Here is a 16,531-nt window from a genome sequence, read left to right as displayed (position 1 = left end):
CCTAATCCTCACTTGCAGTGCACAGGTTCAGCTTACTGCCACTAAACTGACACCTGAACACCTTGCACAGTGAGACAGGATTTAGGCAGGCAAATCTGAGAATACAGCCGCAAACTTGCTAAGTTCACAGAGTAGCAAAAGAACCCCAGCAAGTTAAACGACTGACTCCAGTCTTACTGCTAGGTCTGGATTGGCAGAGTGTAGTACCAAATCCCCAGGCCTATTTGCAGTAAGCAACAACAAATACAAAGCTACACAGTACTGGCTAACTTTCAGGAACTGACTAACCAACAAAGATTCAGCAGCATCTGCTTAACCTGAGAAGAGGCCTTATATAGCAGGTGCTGTCCACGCCCCACTCAGACCTCACAGACTATGAGCACAAAAACCAGCACCGGATCCCCTGCCGTGCACAGAGCCTGTAACCACTGCACAGCAAAAGACCCGAACCGGAGTATCAGCTGCGCTCAGGTTACTCTGCTAGCACTTGTCTCCCGGTTGCCTTGACGACGTGGCAGCACAGGGCAGGAGACCCTAACAGTACCCCCCTCTGACGAGGGGTCAAAGAACCCCTACCACCGGGTTTATCGGGGAACTGCGAGAAGAAAGAGCGTATCAGTCTGGGGGCATGAAGATCACAACTGCGCACCCACGACCGCTCCTCCGGGCCATACCCCTTCCAGTGCACCAAAAATGACAGCCGACGCCGAACCATCTAGGAGTCAAGAATCCTTTCAACAACAAACTCCCTCTGGCCACATATCAGAAGAGGGGAAGGTCTTCCACTGGAAGAAGGATTACTAATCGCCCGTTTTAAAAGGGAACAATGAAATGTTTTATTGATACCCAAAGAACGGGGCAGATCTAACTGAAATGCCACCGGATTGATAACCCTGGTGATCTTATAAGGGCCGATGAACTGGGGTCCTAACTTATGAGATGGCTGTCTCAACTTCAAATTCTTGGTAGACAACCAGACGAAGTCTCCTAATTTGAAGCTGCAGGGTCTTTTACGCTTATCAAAAACCCTTTTGGTCACTAATGACACAGACACAAGGGCTTTCTTCACTTTCCTCCAAATACCTCTAAGGACCGAAACTACAGAGGAACCACCAGGCGTGGAGTCCAGGGGGTCAAAAGAATTGGCCTTAGGATGATGCCCATACACACAAAGGAAGGGAGAGATCCCTGTAGCAGAGTGAGCCGCGTTGTTATAGGCAAACTCCGCCATGGACAGATGAGCAACCCAGTCAGTCTGACACTTGGAGACATAACACCTGAGGAACTGCTCCAAGGACTGGTTCACGCTTTCAGTCTGCCCATTAGACTGCGAATGGTAGCCTGACGACAAGCTGACAGAAATCTGGAGATCGGAACAAAATGCCCTCCAGAATTTGGCCACAAACTGGGATCCGCGGTCAGAGAACACATCAAGTGGCAACCCGTGGAGACGCACAACATGCAGCATAAATAATTCAGACAGGCGTCTGGCCGATGGCAGCCCAACCAGTGGAACGAAGTGCGCCATCTTCGAAAACCTGTCAGCGACAACCCAGATGGCTGTCATCCCCGAGGATTTGGGCAAGTCCACCACAAAATCCATTGAAATGTGGGTCCATGGCTTAGATGGGATAGAGAGTGGATGTAATGGGCCAACAGGAACCCCTCTAGGAGTCTTATTTCGGGCACAGATGTCACATGCCCGAACCCACTGATCCACATCCTTAGCCACCGAGGGCCACCACACCGCCCTAGATAGCAACTCCCGAGTTCTGGCAATACCCGGGTGACCTGCTGACTTCTTGGCATGGAATTCCAGGAACACTCGCTGTCTTAACCTAGGAGGCACAAACAAAAGACCTACCGGAAGGTCTGGAGGAGCCTGCTCCTATGCTCTAAGGACTAATGATAAGAGGTCCTGGGTAATGCCCACTTTAATACATGATGGGGACACAATGGGCAACGGCTCCTCGGTGGTCTCCTGGATTGGAGCAAAACTCTGCGAGAGCGCATCAGCCTTGATGTTTTTTAACCCAGGGCGATATGTTATCAAAAAATTAAAGCGAGCAAAAAACAAAGCCCATCGTGCCTGCCTGGCATTGAGACGCTTCGCTGACTCTAAATATGCCAGATTCTTATGGTCGGTGAGAATTGAGACCACAAACTTAGCCCCCTCAAGCCAGTGTCTCCACTCCGCGAGTGCATCCTTAATAGCCAACAATTCCCGGTTACCCACGTCATAATTCATCTCGGCAGGCGAAAATTTACGGGAAAAGTAAGCACAGGGATGAAGGCGATTATCAGACACTCCCATCTGAGAGAGCACTGCCCCAATACCCATCTCAGAGGCATCCACCTTCACCACAAAAGGACGCTCTGGATCTGGGTGTCGCAGCACCTTGGCCGATACAAATGCCCTTTTGAGACGGGCAAAAGCCGCTTTAGCCTCACAAGACCAGTGAGCAACATCCGCCCCTATCTTAGTGAGTGCCACCAAGGGCGCCACTATAGAAGAAAATCCAGCGATAAATAGTCTATAAAAATTTGCAAAGCCCAGGAAACGCTAAAGCGCCTTCAAACTAGTGGGCTGCACCCAATCCAGGACTGCCTGTACCTTGGAACCCTCCATTTGGAAACCTTCTGGGGAGATAATATATCCTAGAAATGCGATTTGCTGAACTTCAAATTCGCACTTCTCCAGATTCGCCCCAAGCCGGTGGTCTCTGAGTTTCTGGAGGACTAAGCGTACATGCTTCCGATGTTCCTCCAGGGAATGGGAGAAGATTAGGTTGTCATCTAAGTATACAACTAAGAATCTATCCAAATATTCCCTGAGTACATCATTCATGAAATCCTGGAAGACTGCCGGGACATTACAGAGCCCAAAAGGCATCACCAAATATTCATAATGCCCTGAGTGGGTATTAAAGGCAGTCTTCCATTCATCCCACTCTCTTATTCGGATTAGATTGTACGTACCGCGTAGGTCAATCTTAGAAAAAATGGTGGCAGTACGAAGCTGGTCAAACAAGACCGAAATGAGAGGAAGTGGGTATGAGTTTTTAATCGTGATACGGTTCAATTCCCTGAAGTCGATGCAGGGTCGCAACGAACCGTCCTTTTTACCCACGAAGAAGAACCCCGACCCAACTGGAGACTGTGAAGGTGTGATAAATCCCTTAGCCAAGTTCTCCTGAATGTACTCTGCCATAGCCTGAGTCTCAGGACGTGACAGGGAGTACAACCTGCTCTTGGGAAGCTTAGCATTTGGCAACAAATCAATGGCACAGTCATAGGGGCGATGGGGAGGTAGTACCTCTGCAACTTTTTTTGGAGAACACGTCCGCAAAATCTGCATAACACCCTGGCAATCCTGGCAAACTTAGCTGCGAGAGCCTGACTGGAAGGCTCAAGCAACTCCTGAAAAAATCAGTACCCCAACTAAGAATCTCCCCAGAGACCCAGTCAAATTGAAGATTGTGGGCCCTTAACCAGGGTAACCCCAACACCAATGGGGCAAAAGTACGGACAGTCACATAAAAGGACAATTTTTCAGAGTGTGTGGCTCCAATAAACAAAGAAATCTGGCTAGTGCAAGAGGTAATTTTACCTTGGGATAATGGTTCCCCGTTTAACCCACAAATCTCAATTTCCGATGCCAAGGGTACTAAGGGAACAGAGTGTTTCAGGGCGAATTGGCGGTCCATAAAAACCCCGTCGGCCCCACTGTACACAAAGGCCTCAGTCTTGACAGTTTGACCGAGGATCTTCAAGGTCACCGGAATGATAAAAGTCTTCTTGGGAAATTCTGACTTCTGGCCTGACAGGATATTTCCCATCACCCTTAGGCCCTGAAGTTTTCCGGCTTTTCTGGGCATAATACTACCACATGACCTTTATTCCCACAGTACAAACACAACCCCTGCTGTCTCCTCCGCGTCTTCTCACGCGAGGAGAGGCGGGTAGCCCCAATCTGCATAGGCTCCTCGGAAAATTCCTTAGAGTCTGAGGTTTCCTTGGGAAAGAAGGAAACCTCGGTCTCCCTTTCAAGCCTACGCTCTCTCAGCCGTCTATCCACCCGGATGGATAACTGTATGAGCTGATCCAAGCTATCAGGCAAGGGATATTGTACCAGTTGGTCTTTTAACTGGTTAGAAAGACCTCTTCTGTACTGGTGTCTCAAGGCTGGGTCATTCCACTGGGTATCATGGGCCAACCTCCGAAACTCCGTACAGTAAACCTCAACTGGCCTTCGACCTTGCTTAAGAATCGAAATCTTAGCCTCGGCTGAGGCCGTCTTGTCAGGGTCATCATACAACATGCCCAGGGCCGTAAAAAAAGCATCAACACTTTTAAGCGACGGACAGTCAGGCTGCAACCCATATGCCCAGATCTGTGGGTCTCCTTGTAGCAAGGAAATCACTATGCCCACCCGCTGAATCTCCGACCCAGAAGACTGAGGCCTAAGCCGGAAGTATAGCTTGCAGCTCTCCTTGAAACAAAAGAACCGCGAGCGATCTCCAGAAAAACGATCCGGGAGATTTACTTTCGACTCCTTAACCCCTGAAGGTGCTGCTGCTGCGGGAGCTCCGCCAGCGGCCTGGGAGGTGTGCATTTTAATGGACAAATCATTAAATTGTCGAGTCAGGACCTGCACCTGATCGACCACCTGTTGCAACGTATTTTGAGGGGTATGCTCCATATTCCCACAAAATTTCAACAGGAGTATTAGGCTGCTGAATATGTTATGCACACCAGTGCCTGCAGGAATGTACTGGTGGCTGAACTGTTATGCACACCAGTGCCTGCAGGAATGTACTGGTGTTTGAACTGTTATGCACACCAGTGCCTGCAGGAATGTACTGGTGTCTGAACGGATAGGGATGCAAAACAAATGAACTCACAGACAGACTGGGGAATATGACATTACGTACACAGAAGGTGATAGGGTAACAAAATAAACACAAAGTGAACAGAGAAGCCCAGAGGCTAAGAAACTGGGTGTCTCCCTAGTATTAGTAAAGCTCAGATGGAAAAAGCAAGATGTTGTGTTTTAATACGTAGAGAACCCGAAATGCTGTTGCTAAGGGCAACAGCAAAACCCTAAAGGGTTACCAACGGGTGTGGCAGTAAACTCCTTGGTCAGAGATGGAATGATAGACACAAGGAGAGTCTCCACAATCCTAATCCTCACTTGCAGTGCACAGGTTCAGCTTACTGCCACTAAACTGACACCTGAACACCTTGCACAGTGAGACAGGATTTAGGCAGTTAAGTCTGAGAATACAGCCGCAAACTTGCTAAGTTCACAGAGTAGCAAAAGAACCCCAGCAAGCTAAACGACTGACTCCAGTCTTACTGCTAGGTCTGGATTGGCAGAGTGTAATACCAAATCCCCAGGCCTATTTGCAGTAAGCAACAACAAATACAAAGCTACACAGTACTGGCCAACTTTCAGGAACTGACTAACCAACAAAGATTCAGCAGCATCTGCTTACCCTGAAGGGAGGCCTTATATAGCAGGTGCTGTTCACGCCCCACTCGGACCTCACAGACTGTGAGCACAAAAACCAGCACCGGATCCCCTGCCGTGCACAGAGCCTGTAAACACTGCACAGCAAAAGACCCGAACCGGAGTATCAGCTGCGCTCAGGTTACTCTGCTAGCACTTGTCTCCCGGTTGCCTTGACGACGTGGCAGCACAGGGCAGGAGACCCTAACAAGACCATGGGGTATATATACAAAGATTCGTGTTTTTGCCATTTTTAAGGGTGTTTGATCTCGAATGGTATCGGGTGCATTTTACTGCAACTTTTTGAATCCTGATACGGTCATTCACTAAGCTGACGACTTTTCCAAATTCGTATTTTCCAATGTCGATGTGATTCGTAATGTCAGGCAGTGTTTTACGGGAGTTTTGAGTAAAACACTGCCTGACAAAACACAAGGAATCCCGTCCGAATCTGTGAGATCCGTGCAGGGCTTCATTGTGTACCTTTAAAAGTGTTTAAAGTGTTAAAAATTCCTAAAAATATTGCGTGGGGTCCCCCATCCTAAGCACAACCAGCCTCACGCTCTTTGAGCCGGTCCTGGTTGACAAAATATGGGGGGAAAATGACAGGGGTTCCCCCATATTTCATCAACCAGCACCGGGCTCTGCGCCTGGTCCTGGTTCAAAAAATACTGGGGACAAAAAGCATAGGGGTCCCCCGTATTTTTTTAAACCAGCACCTGGCTCCACTAGCCAGGTACATAATGCCACAGCCGGGGAACACTTTTATTGTGGTCCCGGCGGCCCTGGCATTACATACCAAACTAGTCACGCCTGGCCGGGGTACCCTGGAGGAGTGGGCACGCCTTAAATCAAGGGGTCCCCCCCCTCCAGCCACCCAAGGACCAGGGGTGAAGCCCAAGGCTGTTCCCCCCCCCCCCATCCAAGGGCAGCGGATGGGGGGCTGATAGCCTTGTGTAAAAAAGAATATTGTTTTTAGTAGCAGTACTACAAGTCCCAGCAAGCCTCCCCGCAAACTGGTACTTGGAGAACCACAAGTACCAGCATGTGGTGGAAAACCGGGCCCGCTGGTACCTGTAGTAGTACTACTACTAAAAAAATACCCAACAAAAAACAGGACACACACACCATGACAGTATAAGTTTATTACATACATGCACACCTCCAAACATACATACTTACCTATGTTCCCACGAGGGTCAGTCCGCTTCTCCCTGTAGAATCCTTGGGGTATCTGTGAAAAAAATTATACTCACATAATCCAGTGTAGCTTCTGTTCTTTGTATAATCCACGTACTTGGCAAAACAAAAAAACGGAAACCCGACCACGCACTGAAAGGGGTCCCATGTTTACACATGGGACCCCTTTCCCCGACTGCCAGGACCCCCCCTGACTTCTGTCAAAGAGGGTCCCTTCAGCCAATCAGGGAGCGCCACGTCGTGACACTCTCCTGATTGGCTGTGTGCTCCTGTAATGTCTGTCAGGCAGCACACTGCAGAGATGCAATGTAGCGCCTATGAGCTCCATTGTATCCAATGGTGGGAACTTTGCGGTCAGCGGTGAGGTTACTTTCAGTCAACCGCTGACCGCAAAGTTCCCACCATTGGATACAATGGAGCGCATAGGCGCTACATTGTAACACTGCCGTGTGCAGCCTCACAGACACTACAACTACATGAACCACCAGCGGGAGAAGGCGGCCCAAATGGCCCGCAAGCAATTTAGCAAAGAGTTTAATGTCGCAATTGAGGAGGGAAATAGGTTGGTAGCTCGAGCACTGGGTGGGGTCCTTACCCTCTTTTGGGATTACAGTTATATGTGCTTCCAAGGTCTGCGGAGAAAAGCCTTTCTCGGCAGAGATGGAATTGCACGCCTTCAAGAAGAGGGGCAACAGGGATTGTTTAAAGGCTTTATAGTATCCGACTGGGAAACCATCCGGGCCCGGACTCTTCCCAGTTGGTGTAGCCGCCAAGGCTGTTTCCAGCTCTTCTATGGTAAAGGGTTGTTCCAGAGCATCCAGGTCTGACTCAGGAAGATTTGGAAATTCAACTTCCGCCAGGTATCTCTGTACCAATACCCTCAGATCAGAGGCAGCCTGAGGGGTTTCATCCTTTCTAAGATTATAGAGGGACTCATAATAATTTTGGAAGGAATGAGCAATCTGAGGCAATGTATATGCAGCACGTCCCCCCGCACTTGAGCCCTCAGAGACTAACACCCAGATACGAATGAATAGTGAATGCCCGTATTGTATGAAATAACAGCCGCGTTTGACTGATGGTCTTTTCATTCGTAATTCATAACTTTGCCAATCAAACAATTACGAATAGACCAGACACTGCCGAGATTTGTGCTTAGTGAATTCCCGGATTGAGACTTTGAAGAAAAAAAAACACAAATTGGGCAAACTCGGATTATTAGTAAATACTGGCCCATGTCTTCCTGAAGGGTGTCATGTGCTGAAATCAGATCTTTGTGAGACACAACAATCTCTTTCATCTCAGTCTGTACGAGTGCCAATCTCACTGATACTGGACCTCAAAGCTTGAATGTTAGAGTTAAATTCTGAGATTATTTCAGTCCTTAAATGCAGATAACATAGAATGTATAGAGTGTAGAGTAACAGGACCATCTAGAGTGTCTTAAGACGTTCTCAGCCATTACAGCTGGGCTGTGCGACTGACAAGAAGTAGCAGATGATGTTGTAGCGGTCTCAGAAGGACCACCTGAATTCGAGGTACCAAAGAGATGGACAGGTGGGGACGATTTGTTACCTTTTAACCTTTTTTTGGAGGCATGGTAAGCTGACTACAAAGAGACTGACCTCTCAGAGATAGGAAAATACAAACAATCTGTAAATAAAAGGAGCAGTAGTACGCTGTCAGGAGGTTACATCAAGATGACTCCATTCAAAATTACATTCTTAGTCGGGGTGACGGGTATCCGAGCCAAAATTTCACGTAAACATGATGTAATGCAACTCAAATAACACAGTAATGAGCGAGAAATTCCACTAGAGGTCAGCGTGATCACAGACGTGAAGTACTCAGCACAGAGAGACACAAATGGCAAAATATATTCAGTGGATAAATCCACAAAATAATATACTGTGAGGTTGTAATCAGAGTGTAATGCGCTGTACTCAGACGATACTTGTTACTGGGCTCTACATGTAGACTGAGAGGAAGTAGATTATAGTGGTACCATATAAATAGAAGGTATTTTCACCTCCAGGCAAATGCCTCAATTTAGTGTAGTGACCCCGGTCCAGCCGTCAGGACGCTTATTTATATTAAACCTTATTGAAGGCAGAAGACAGAGCATGCGATGGCCGGGCACCAGGATCCAAAATGGCAGCCATCTCACTTCCCAATTTCACTGCCGGGCTCCGGTGACTGTGGGCAGCCCGTTCTATCCCCAGCAGTAGCGGGACCTGCGCACCCGTGTTATCTGGAGAGCAAGTACTCCCGCCTGAGCCAAAAACGCCTCTAAGTCAGGTGTCTGGAGCGTGCAGGAAAGACCAGGCGTGCACAGCCCCAGAATACAGCCCATGGCTTCATAGGCGTCACTAGGCTGCGGCAGTGAACAGTGCTCGGAGTGAGCGGAGCGAGCCAGAGGCAGAACTCTGGGAGGCAATGGAGTCATCTGCCGCCGGGCTCCTGCTCTGAAGGGGGGCCCCTCTCCTCCCATTCTGTGACACCAGTGAATTAAGTTAATTGATAGCTGTCGCTGTCTTTTCAGTGGCCGACTTCCTCACTGGTCCTTGCACCTTACAAATCACACCCTCTTTATTATACACATTTTACAAGTGTCACACCCAGGATTAGAAACCACAACCTATTACACTGAAAGCAGACACCTTACTGATGAAGCTGTTTGCGCCTGTATAGGAAATATGAGAATTTTAACTATATGAAGATACTTCTCTGACAATTACACGTAACTTCATATAGTTAGCATTCTCATGCTTCCTCTACAGGAGCAAATAGCTCCATCGGTAAAGTGTCTGCTGTTATACACACACACACACACGCACACACACACACACACATCTTGATATAGGAAAAAGGGGGGCACCAATATTTATCTTGCCTCCGGGCAACTGGGACGGACTTACGCCACTGGAGCGAGCGGCTGTAGGGCAGTAGGAGTGGGGGACTTAATAAATTAGGTCTTGTTCCCAGTGGCGGCTGAGAGCTATCAGGTAGGGTAGATAAGAAGTCACTTAGTGAGGAGATCTCCAGAAACCACGTCTGGATGGACCAAGCCCCTCTTATTTATTATTTTATATACTAACAGGGGTGACAGGTGTGGTACATCTCTGCAAAGGCAGATCCAATCTCTCATCAGACTCTGCTGTCTTCCCTGCACTCTCACTCAGATGTTCACTGCTGCCAGTAGCACACGTATGAGAAGCAGAAGTATGGTGGCAGCTGTATAGATTCTGATATGTAATTCTCTATATCATACTTACCGTACACACATCATCCTTATTACTATTGAGAGAATAGAGGTAAGACACTGATGATGGGGGTGTAAAAATAGGATTTTAATTACCTACCGGTAAATCCTTTTCTCTGACGTCCTAAGTGGATGCTGGGACTCCGTAAGGACCATGGGGAATAGCGGCTCTGCAGGAGACTGGGCACAGCTAAAGAAAGCTTTATGACTACCTGGTGTGCACTGGCTCCTCCCACTATGACCCTCCTCAGACCTTAGTTAGAATCTTGTGCCCGGCTGAGCTGGATGCACACTAGGGGCTCTCCTGAGCTCCTAGAAAAGAAAGTATTATTTAGGGTTTTTTTTTCAGTGAGATCTGCTGGCAACAGACTCACTGCTACGAGGGACTAAGGGGAGAAGAAGCGAATCTACCTGCTTGCAGCTAGCTTGGGCTTATTAGGCTACTGGACACCGTTAGCTCCAGAGGGATCGAACACAGGGCCCGACCTCGATCGTCCGGTCCCGGAGCCGCGCCGCCGTCCCCCTTACAGAGCCAGAAGCAAGAAGACGGTCCGGAAAATCGGCGGCAGAAGACTTCGGTCTTCACCAAGGTAGCGCACAGCACTGCAGCTGTGCGCCATTGCTCCTCATGCACACCTCACACTCCGGTCACTGATGGGTGCAGGGCGCTGGGGGGGGGCGCCCTGAGCAGCAATATTAAACACCATGGCTGGCAAATCTACACAATATATAGTCCTAGAGGCTATATATGTGTAAAATACCCCTGCCAGAGATCCATAAAAAAGCGGGAGAAGTCCGCCGAAAAAGGGGCGGGGCTATCTCCCTCAGCACACTGGCGCCATTTTCTCTTCACAGTGCAGCTGGAAGACATCTCCCCAGGCTCTCCCCTGTAGTTTTCAGGCTCAAAGGGTTAAAAAGAGAGGGGGGGCACTAAATTTAGGCGCAATATTGTGTATACAAGCAGCTATTGGGAAAATCACTCAGTTATAGTGTTAATCCCTGCATTATATAGCACTCTGGTGTGTGCTGGCATGCTCTCTCTCTCTGTCTCCCCAAAGGACTTTGTGGGGTCCTGTCCTCAGTCAGAGCATTCCCTGTGTGTGTGTGCGGTGTGTCGGTACGGCTGTGTCAACATGTTTGAGGAGGAAGGTTATGTGGAGGCGGAGTAGATGGATAGGTGGAAGGTATTAACCGACAGTGTCAACTCCTTACATAAAAGGCTGGATGATGTAACAGCTGTGGGACAGATGGCTTCTCAGCTCGTGCCTGCCCAGGCGTCTCAAAGGTCATCAGGGGCTCAAAAACGCCCCGCTACCTCACATGGCAGACACAGATGTCGACACGGAGTCTGACTCCAGTGTCAACGAGGTTGAGACATATACACAATCCACTAGGAACATCCGTAGCATGATCTCAGCAATGAAAAATGTGTTACACTCTGACATTAACCCAAGTACCACTAAAACAAAAGGGTTTTTATGTTTGGGGAAAAAAAGCTGCCAGTGTTTTGTTCCCCCAGCAGATGAGTGAATGAAGTGTGTGAAGAAGCGTGGGTTCCCCCGATAAGAAACTGGTAATTCCTAAAAAGTTACTGATGGCGTACCCTTTCCCGCCAGAGGATAGGTCACGTTGGGAGATATCCCCTAGGGTGGATAAGGCGCTCGCACGTTTGTCAAAAAAGGTGGCACTGCCGTCTTAGGATACGGCCACTTTGAAGGAGCCTGCTGATAAAAAGCAGGAGGCTATCCTAAAGTCTGTATATACACACTCAGGTACTATACTGAGACCTGCAATTGCCTCAGCATGGATAGTGCTGCTGCAGCGTGGTCTGTTACCCTGTCAGGACAGGGATACTATTTTGCTAACCATAGAGCATATTAAAGACGTCGTCTTATATATGAGGGATGCACAGAGGGATATTTTCCGGCTGGCATCCAGAATTAATGCAATGTCCATTCTGCCAGGAGGGTATTAGGGACCCGGCAGTGGACAGGTGATGCTGGCTTTAAAAGGCACATAGAGATTCTGCCTTACAAGGGTGAGGAATTGTTTGGGGATGTTCTCTGGGACCTCGTATCCACAGCAACTGCTGTGAAGAAATTTTTTTACCTCAGGTTTCCTCACAGCCTAAGAAAGCACCGTATTATCAGGTACAGTCCTTTCGGCTTCAGAAAAGCAAGCGGGTCGAAGGCGCTTCCTTTCTGCACAGAGACAAGGGAAGAGGGAAAAAGCTGCACCAGACAGCCAGTTCCCAGGATCAAAGATCTTCCCCCGCTTCCTCTGAGTCCACCGCATGACGCTGGAGATCCACAGGTGGAGCCAGGTGCGGTGGGGGCGCGTCTCGGGAACTTCAGCGAGCAGTGGGCTCGCTCACAGGTGGATTCCTGGGTTCTGCAAGTACAAGCTGGAGGATACAAGCTGGAGTTCGAGGCGACTCCCTTTCGCCGTTACCTCAAATCAGCCTTGCCTGCTGCCCTCGGAGAAAGGGGAGGTAGTACTGAGGGAAATTCACAAGCTGTACTTCCAGCAGGTGTTAATCAAGGTACCCCTCCTTCAACAAAGTCGGGGTTACTGTTCCACAATGTTTGTGGTACCGAAACCAGACGGTTCGGTGAGACCCATTCTAAAATTTAAATCCTTGAACACTTATATACGAAAGTTCAAGTTCAAAATGGAATCGCTCAGGGCGCTAATTGCAAGCCTGGACGAAGGGGTTACATGGTATCACTGGACATCAAGGATGCTTACCTGCATGTCCCCATTTACCCTCCTCACCAGGAGTACCTCAAAATTGTGGTACAGGACTGTCATTACCAATTCCAGATGTTGCCGTTGGTCTGTCCCCGGCACCGAGTGTATTTACCAAGGTAATGGCCGAAATGATGATACTCCTTCGAAAAAAGGGAGTTATAGTAATCCCGTACTTGGACGATCTCCTTATAAAGGCGAGGTTTAGGGAACAGTTGTTGGTCGGAGTAGCACTATCTCGGGAAGGGCTACAACAGCACGGCTGGATTCTGAATATTCCGAAGTCGCAGCTGGTTCCTACTGATCCTGGGTATGGTTCTGGACACAGAACAGGAAAAAGAGTTTCTCCCGGAGGAGAAGGCCAAGGAGTTGTCATCTCTAGTCAGAGACCTCCTAAAACAAATACAGGTGTCGGTGCATCAATGCACGCGAGTCCTGGGAAAGATGCAAGGATCTTCCAGTGGGATCTTTGGACAGGAGGTCCGGATTGCATTTTCAGATGCATCAGCTGATAACCCTGTCTCCAAGGGCCAGGGTGTCGCTGTGGTGGTGGCTGCAGAGTGCTCATCTTCTAGAGGGTCGCAGATTCGGCATACAGGACTGGGTCCTGGTGACCACGGATGCCAGCCTTCGAGGCTGGGGGGCAGTCACACAGTGAAGAAACTTCCAAGGACTATGGTCGAGTCAGGAGACTTCCCTACACATAAATATTCTGGAACTGAGGGCCATTTACAATGCCCTAAGTCAGGCAAGACCCCTGCTTCAACATCAGCCGGTGCTGATCCAGTCAGACAACATCATGGCGGTCGCCCATGTAAACCAACAGGGCAGCACATGAAGCAGGATGGCGATGGCAGAAGCCACAAGGATTTTCCGATGGGCGGAATATCATGTGTTAGCACTGTCAGCAGTGTTCATTCCCGGAGCGACCTCTAACCGGGAGAGTGGGGTCTTCATCCAGAAGTCTTCCAAATGATTGTACACCATTGGGATAGGCTACAGGTAGACATGATGGTGTCCCACCTCAACAAAAAGCTAAAAAGATATTGAGCCAGGTCAAGGGACCCTCAGGCGATAGCTGTGGACGCTCTAGTAACACAGAGGGTGTACCAGTCGGTGTATGTGTTCCTTCCTCTGCCTCTCATACCAAGGTACTGAGAATAATAAGGAGAAGAAGAGTAAGAACTATACTCGTGGTTCCGGATTGGCCAAGAAGGGCTTTGCACCCAGAACTTCAAGAAATGATTTCAGAGGACCCATGGCCTCTGCCGCTCAGACAGGACCTGCTGCAGCAGGGGCCCTGTCTGTTCCAAGACTTACCTTGCGTTGACGGCATGGCGGTTGAACACCGGATCCTACAGGAAAAAGGCATTCCGGGGGAAGTCATTCCTATGCTGATTAAGGCTAGAAAAGAGGTGACCGCAAAACATTATCACCGCATATGGCGAAAATATGTTGCTTGGTGTGAGGCCAGGAAGGCCCCAACAGAGGAATTTCAGCTGAGTTGATTTCTGCACTTCCTACAGTCAGGAGTGACTATGGGCCTAAAATTGGGTTTCATTAAGGTTCAGATTTCGGCTCTGTCGATTTTCTTCCAGAAAGAACTGGCTTCACTGCCTGAAGTTCAGACTTTTGTTAAGGGAGTGCTGCATATTCAGCCCCTTTTGTGCCTTCAGTGGCACCTTGGGATCTCAACGTGGTGTTGAGTTTCCTAAAGTCACATTGGTTTGAACCACTTAAGACCGTGGATTTGAAATATCTCACGTGGAAAGTGGTCATGCTGTTGGCCTTGGCTTCGGCCAGGCGTGTGTCAGAATTGGCGGCTTTGTCATGTAAAAGCCCTTATCCGATTTTCCATATGGATAGGGCAGAATTGAGGACTCGTCCCCAGTTTCTCCCCAAGGTGGTATCAGCTTTTCACGTGAACCAACCTATTGTGGTGCCTGCGGCTACTAGGGACTTGGAGGACTCCAAGTTACTGGACGTAGTCAGGGCCTTGAAAATATATGTTTCCAGGACGGCTGGAGTCAGGAAAACTGACTCGCTATTTATCCTGTATGGACCCAACAAGTTGGGTGCTCCTGCTTCGAAGCAGACTATTGCTCGCTGGATATGTAGAACAATTCAGCTTGCGCATTCTGCGGCTGGACTGCCGCATCCTAAATCTGTAAAAGCCCATTCCACGAGGAAGGTGGGCTCTTCTTGGGCGGCTGCCCGAGGGGTCTCGGCTTTACAACTTTGCCGAGCTGCTACTTGGTCAGGGTCTAACACTTTTGCAGAATTCTACAAATTTGATACCCTGGCTAAGGAGGACCTTGAGTTTGCTCATTCAGTGCTGCAGAGTCATCCGCACTCTCCCGCCCGTTTGGGAGCTTTGGTATAATCCCCATGGTCCTTACGGAGTCCCAGCATCCACTTAGAACGTCAGAGAAAATAAGATTTTACTCACCAGTAAATCTATTTCTCGTAGTCCGTAGTGGATGCTGGGCGCCCATCCCAAGTGCGGATTGTCTGCAATACTTGTATATGGTTATTGTTAAACTAACGGGTTATTGTTGAGAGCCATCTGTTGAGAGGCTCCATTGTATTTCATAACTGGGTATAGTATCACGAGTTGTACGGTGTGATTGGTGTGGCTGGTATGAGTCTTACCCGGGATTCAAAAATCCTTCCTAATTGTGTCAGCTTTTCCGGGCACGGTATCCTAACTGAGGTCTGGAGGAGGGTCATAGTGGGAGGAGCCAGTGCACACCAGGTAGTCCTAAAGCTTTCTTTAGTTGTGCCCAGTCTCCTGCGGAGCCGCTATTCCCCATGGTCCTTACGGAGTCCCAGCATCCACTACGGACTACCAGAAATAGATTTACCGGTGAGTAAAATCCTATTTTCTCGTAGTCTGTAGAGAATGCTGGGGTCCATTTAGTATCATGGGGTATAGACGGGTCCGTTGGGAGCCACTGGCACTTTAAGAGTTTAATAGTGTGGGCTAGTTTCCCTCTATGCCCCTCCTACCAGACTCAGTCTAGAAACTGTGCCCGAGGAGACGGATATACTTCGAGAGAAGGAAATACACAGATAGTGGTGAAATTCACACCAGCTCACACATAACAAAAAAGCCAAACTCACCAACTTGGAACACTTCAGCAACGGCTAAACCAACAATTCTGAACCAAGTAACAATGCAGTAATACGAAGCACAGGACGGGGGCGCCCAACATCCTCTACCGACTACGAGAAAAGGATTAACCAGTAGGTAATTAAATCCTATTTTCTCTTACATCCTAGAGGATGCTGGGGTCCATTTAGTACCATGGAGATGTACCAAAGCTCCGTGTCGAGTATCATCCCCAGGAAGGGCAGTCTCCTTGTCTGTTCCAAATGTGACGTTGGAAGGTTCAGGATCCACCCATGATCCCAGAGTAGTTGAGTTGAGAGCGCAATACTCTGCAACAGCTTCTCCTTGGAAGATGCCTCTATCAGCAGTTCATCCAGATATGGAATTAAGTTCACTCCCTGTTTGCGTAGGAGGAGCATTATCTCTGCCATGACCATGGTGAACACCCTCGGTGCTGTGGAGAGGCCAAATGACAACGTCTGGAACTAGTAGTGACAGTCCTGTAGTGCAAACCGTAGATAGGCCTGGTGAGGTGGCCAGATCAGAATGTGAAGGTACGCAGCCTTGATATCCAGGGATACTTGGAATTCCCCCTGTTCCAGACCTGAGATCACCGCTCTCAGAGACTCCATCTTGAATTGGAAAACCCTCAAGTAGGGGTTCAACGTCTTCAGGTTCAATATAGGCCTTACCGAAC

Source organism: Pseudophryne corroboree, unplaced genomic scaffold (genome assembly GCF_028390025.1).
Source record: "Pseudophryne corroboree isolate aPseCor3 unplaced genomic scaffold, aPseCor3.hap2 scaffold_842, whole genome shotgun sequence".
Lineage (NCBI taxonomy): Eukaryota > Metazoa > Chordata > Amphibia > Anura > Myobatrachidae > Pseudophryne > Pseudophryne corroboree.
Note: the sequence above shows the minus strand (reverse complement) of the source record.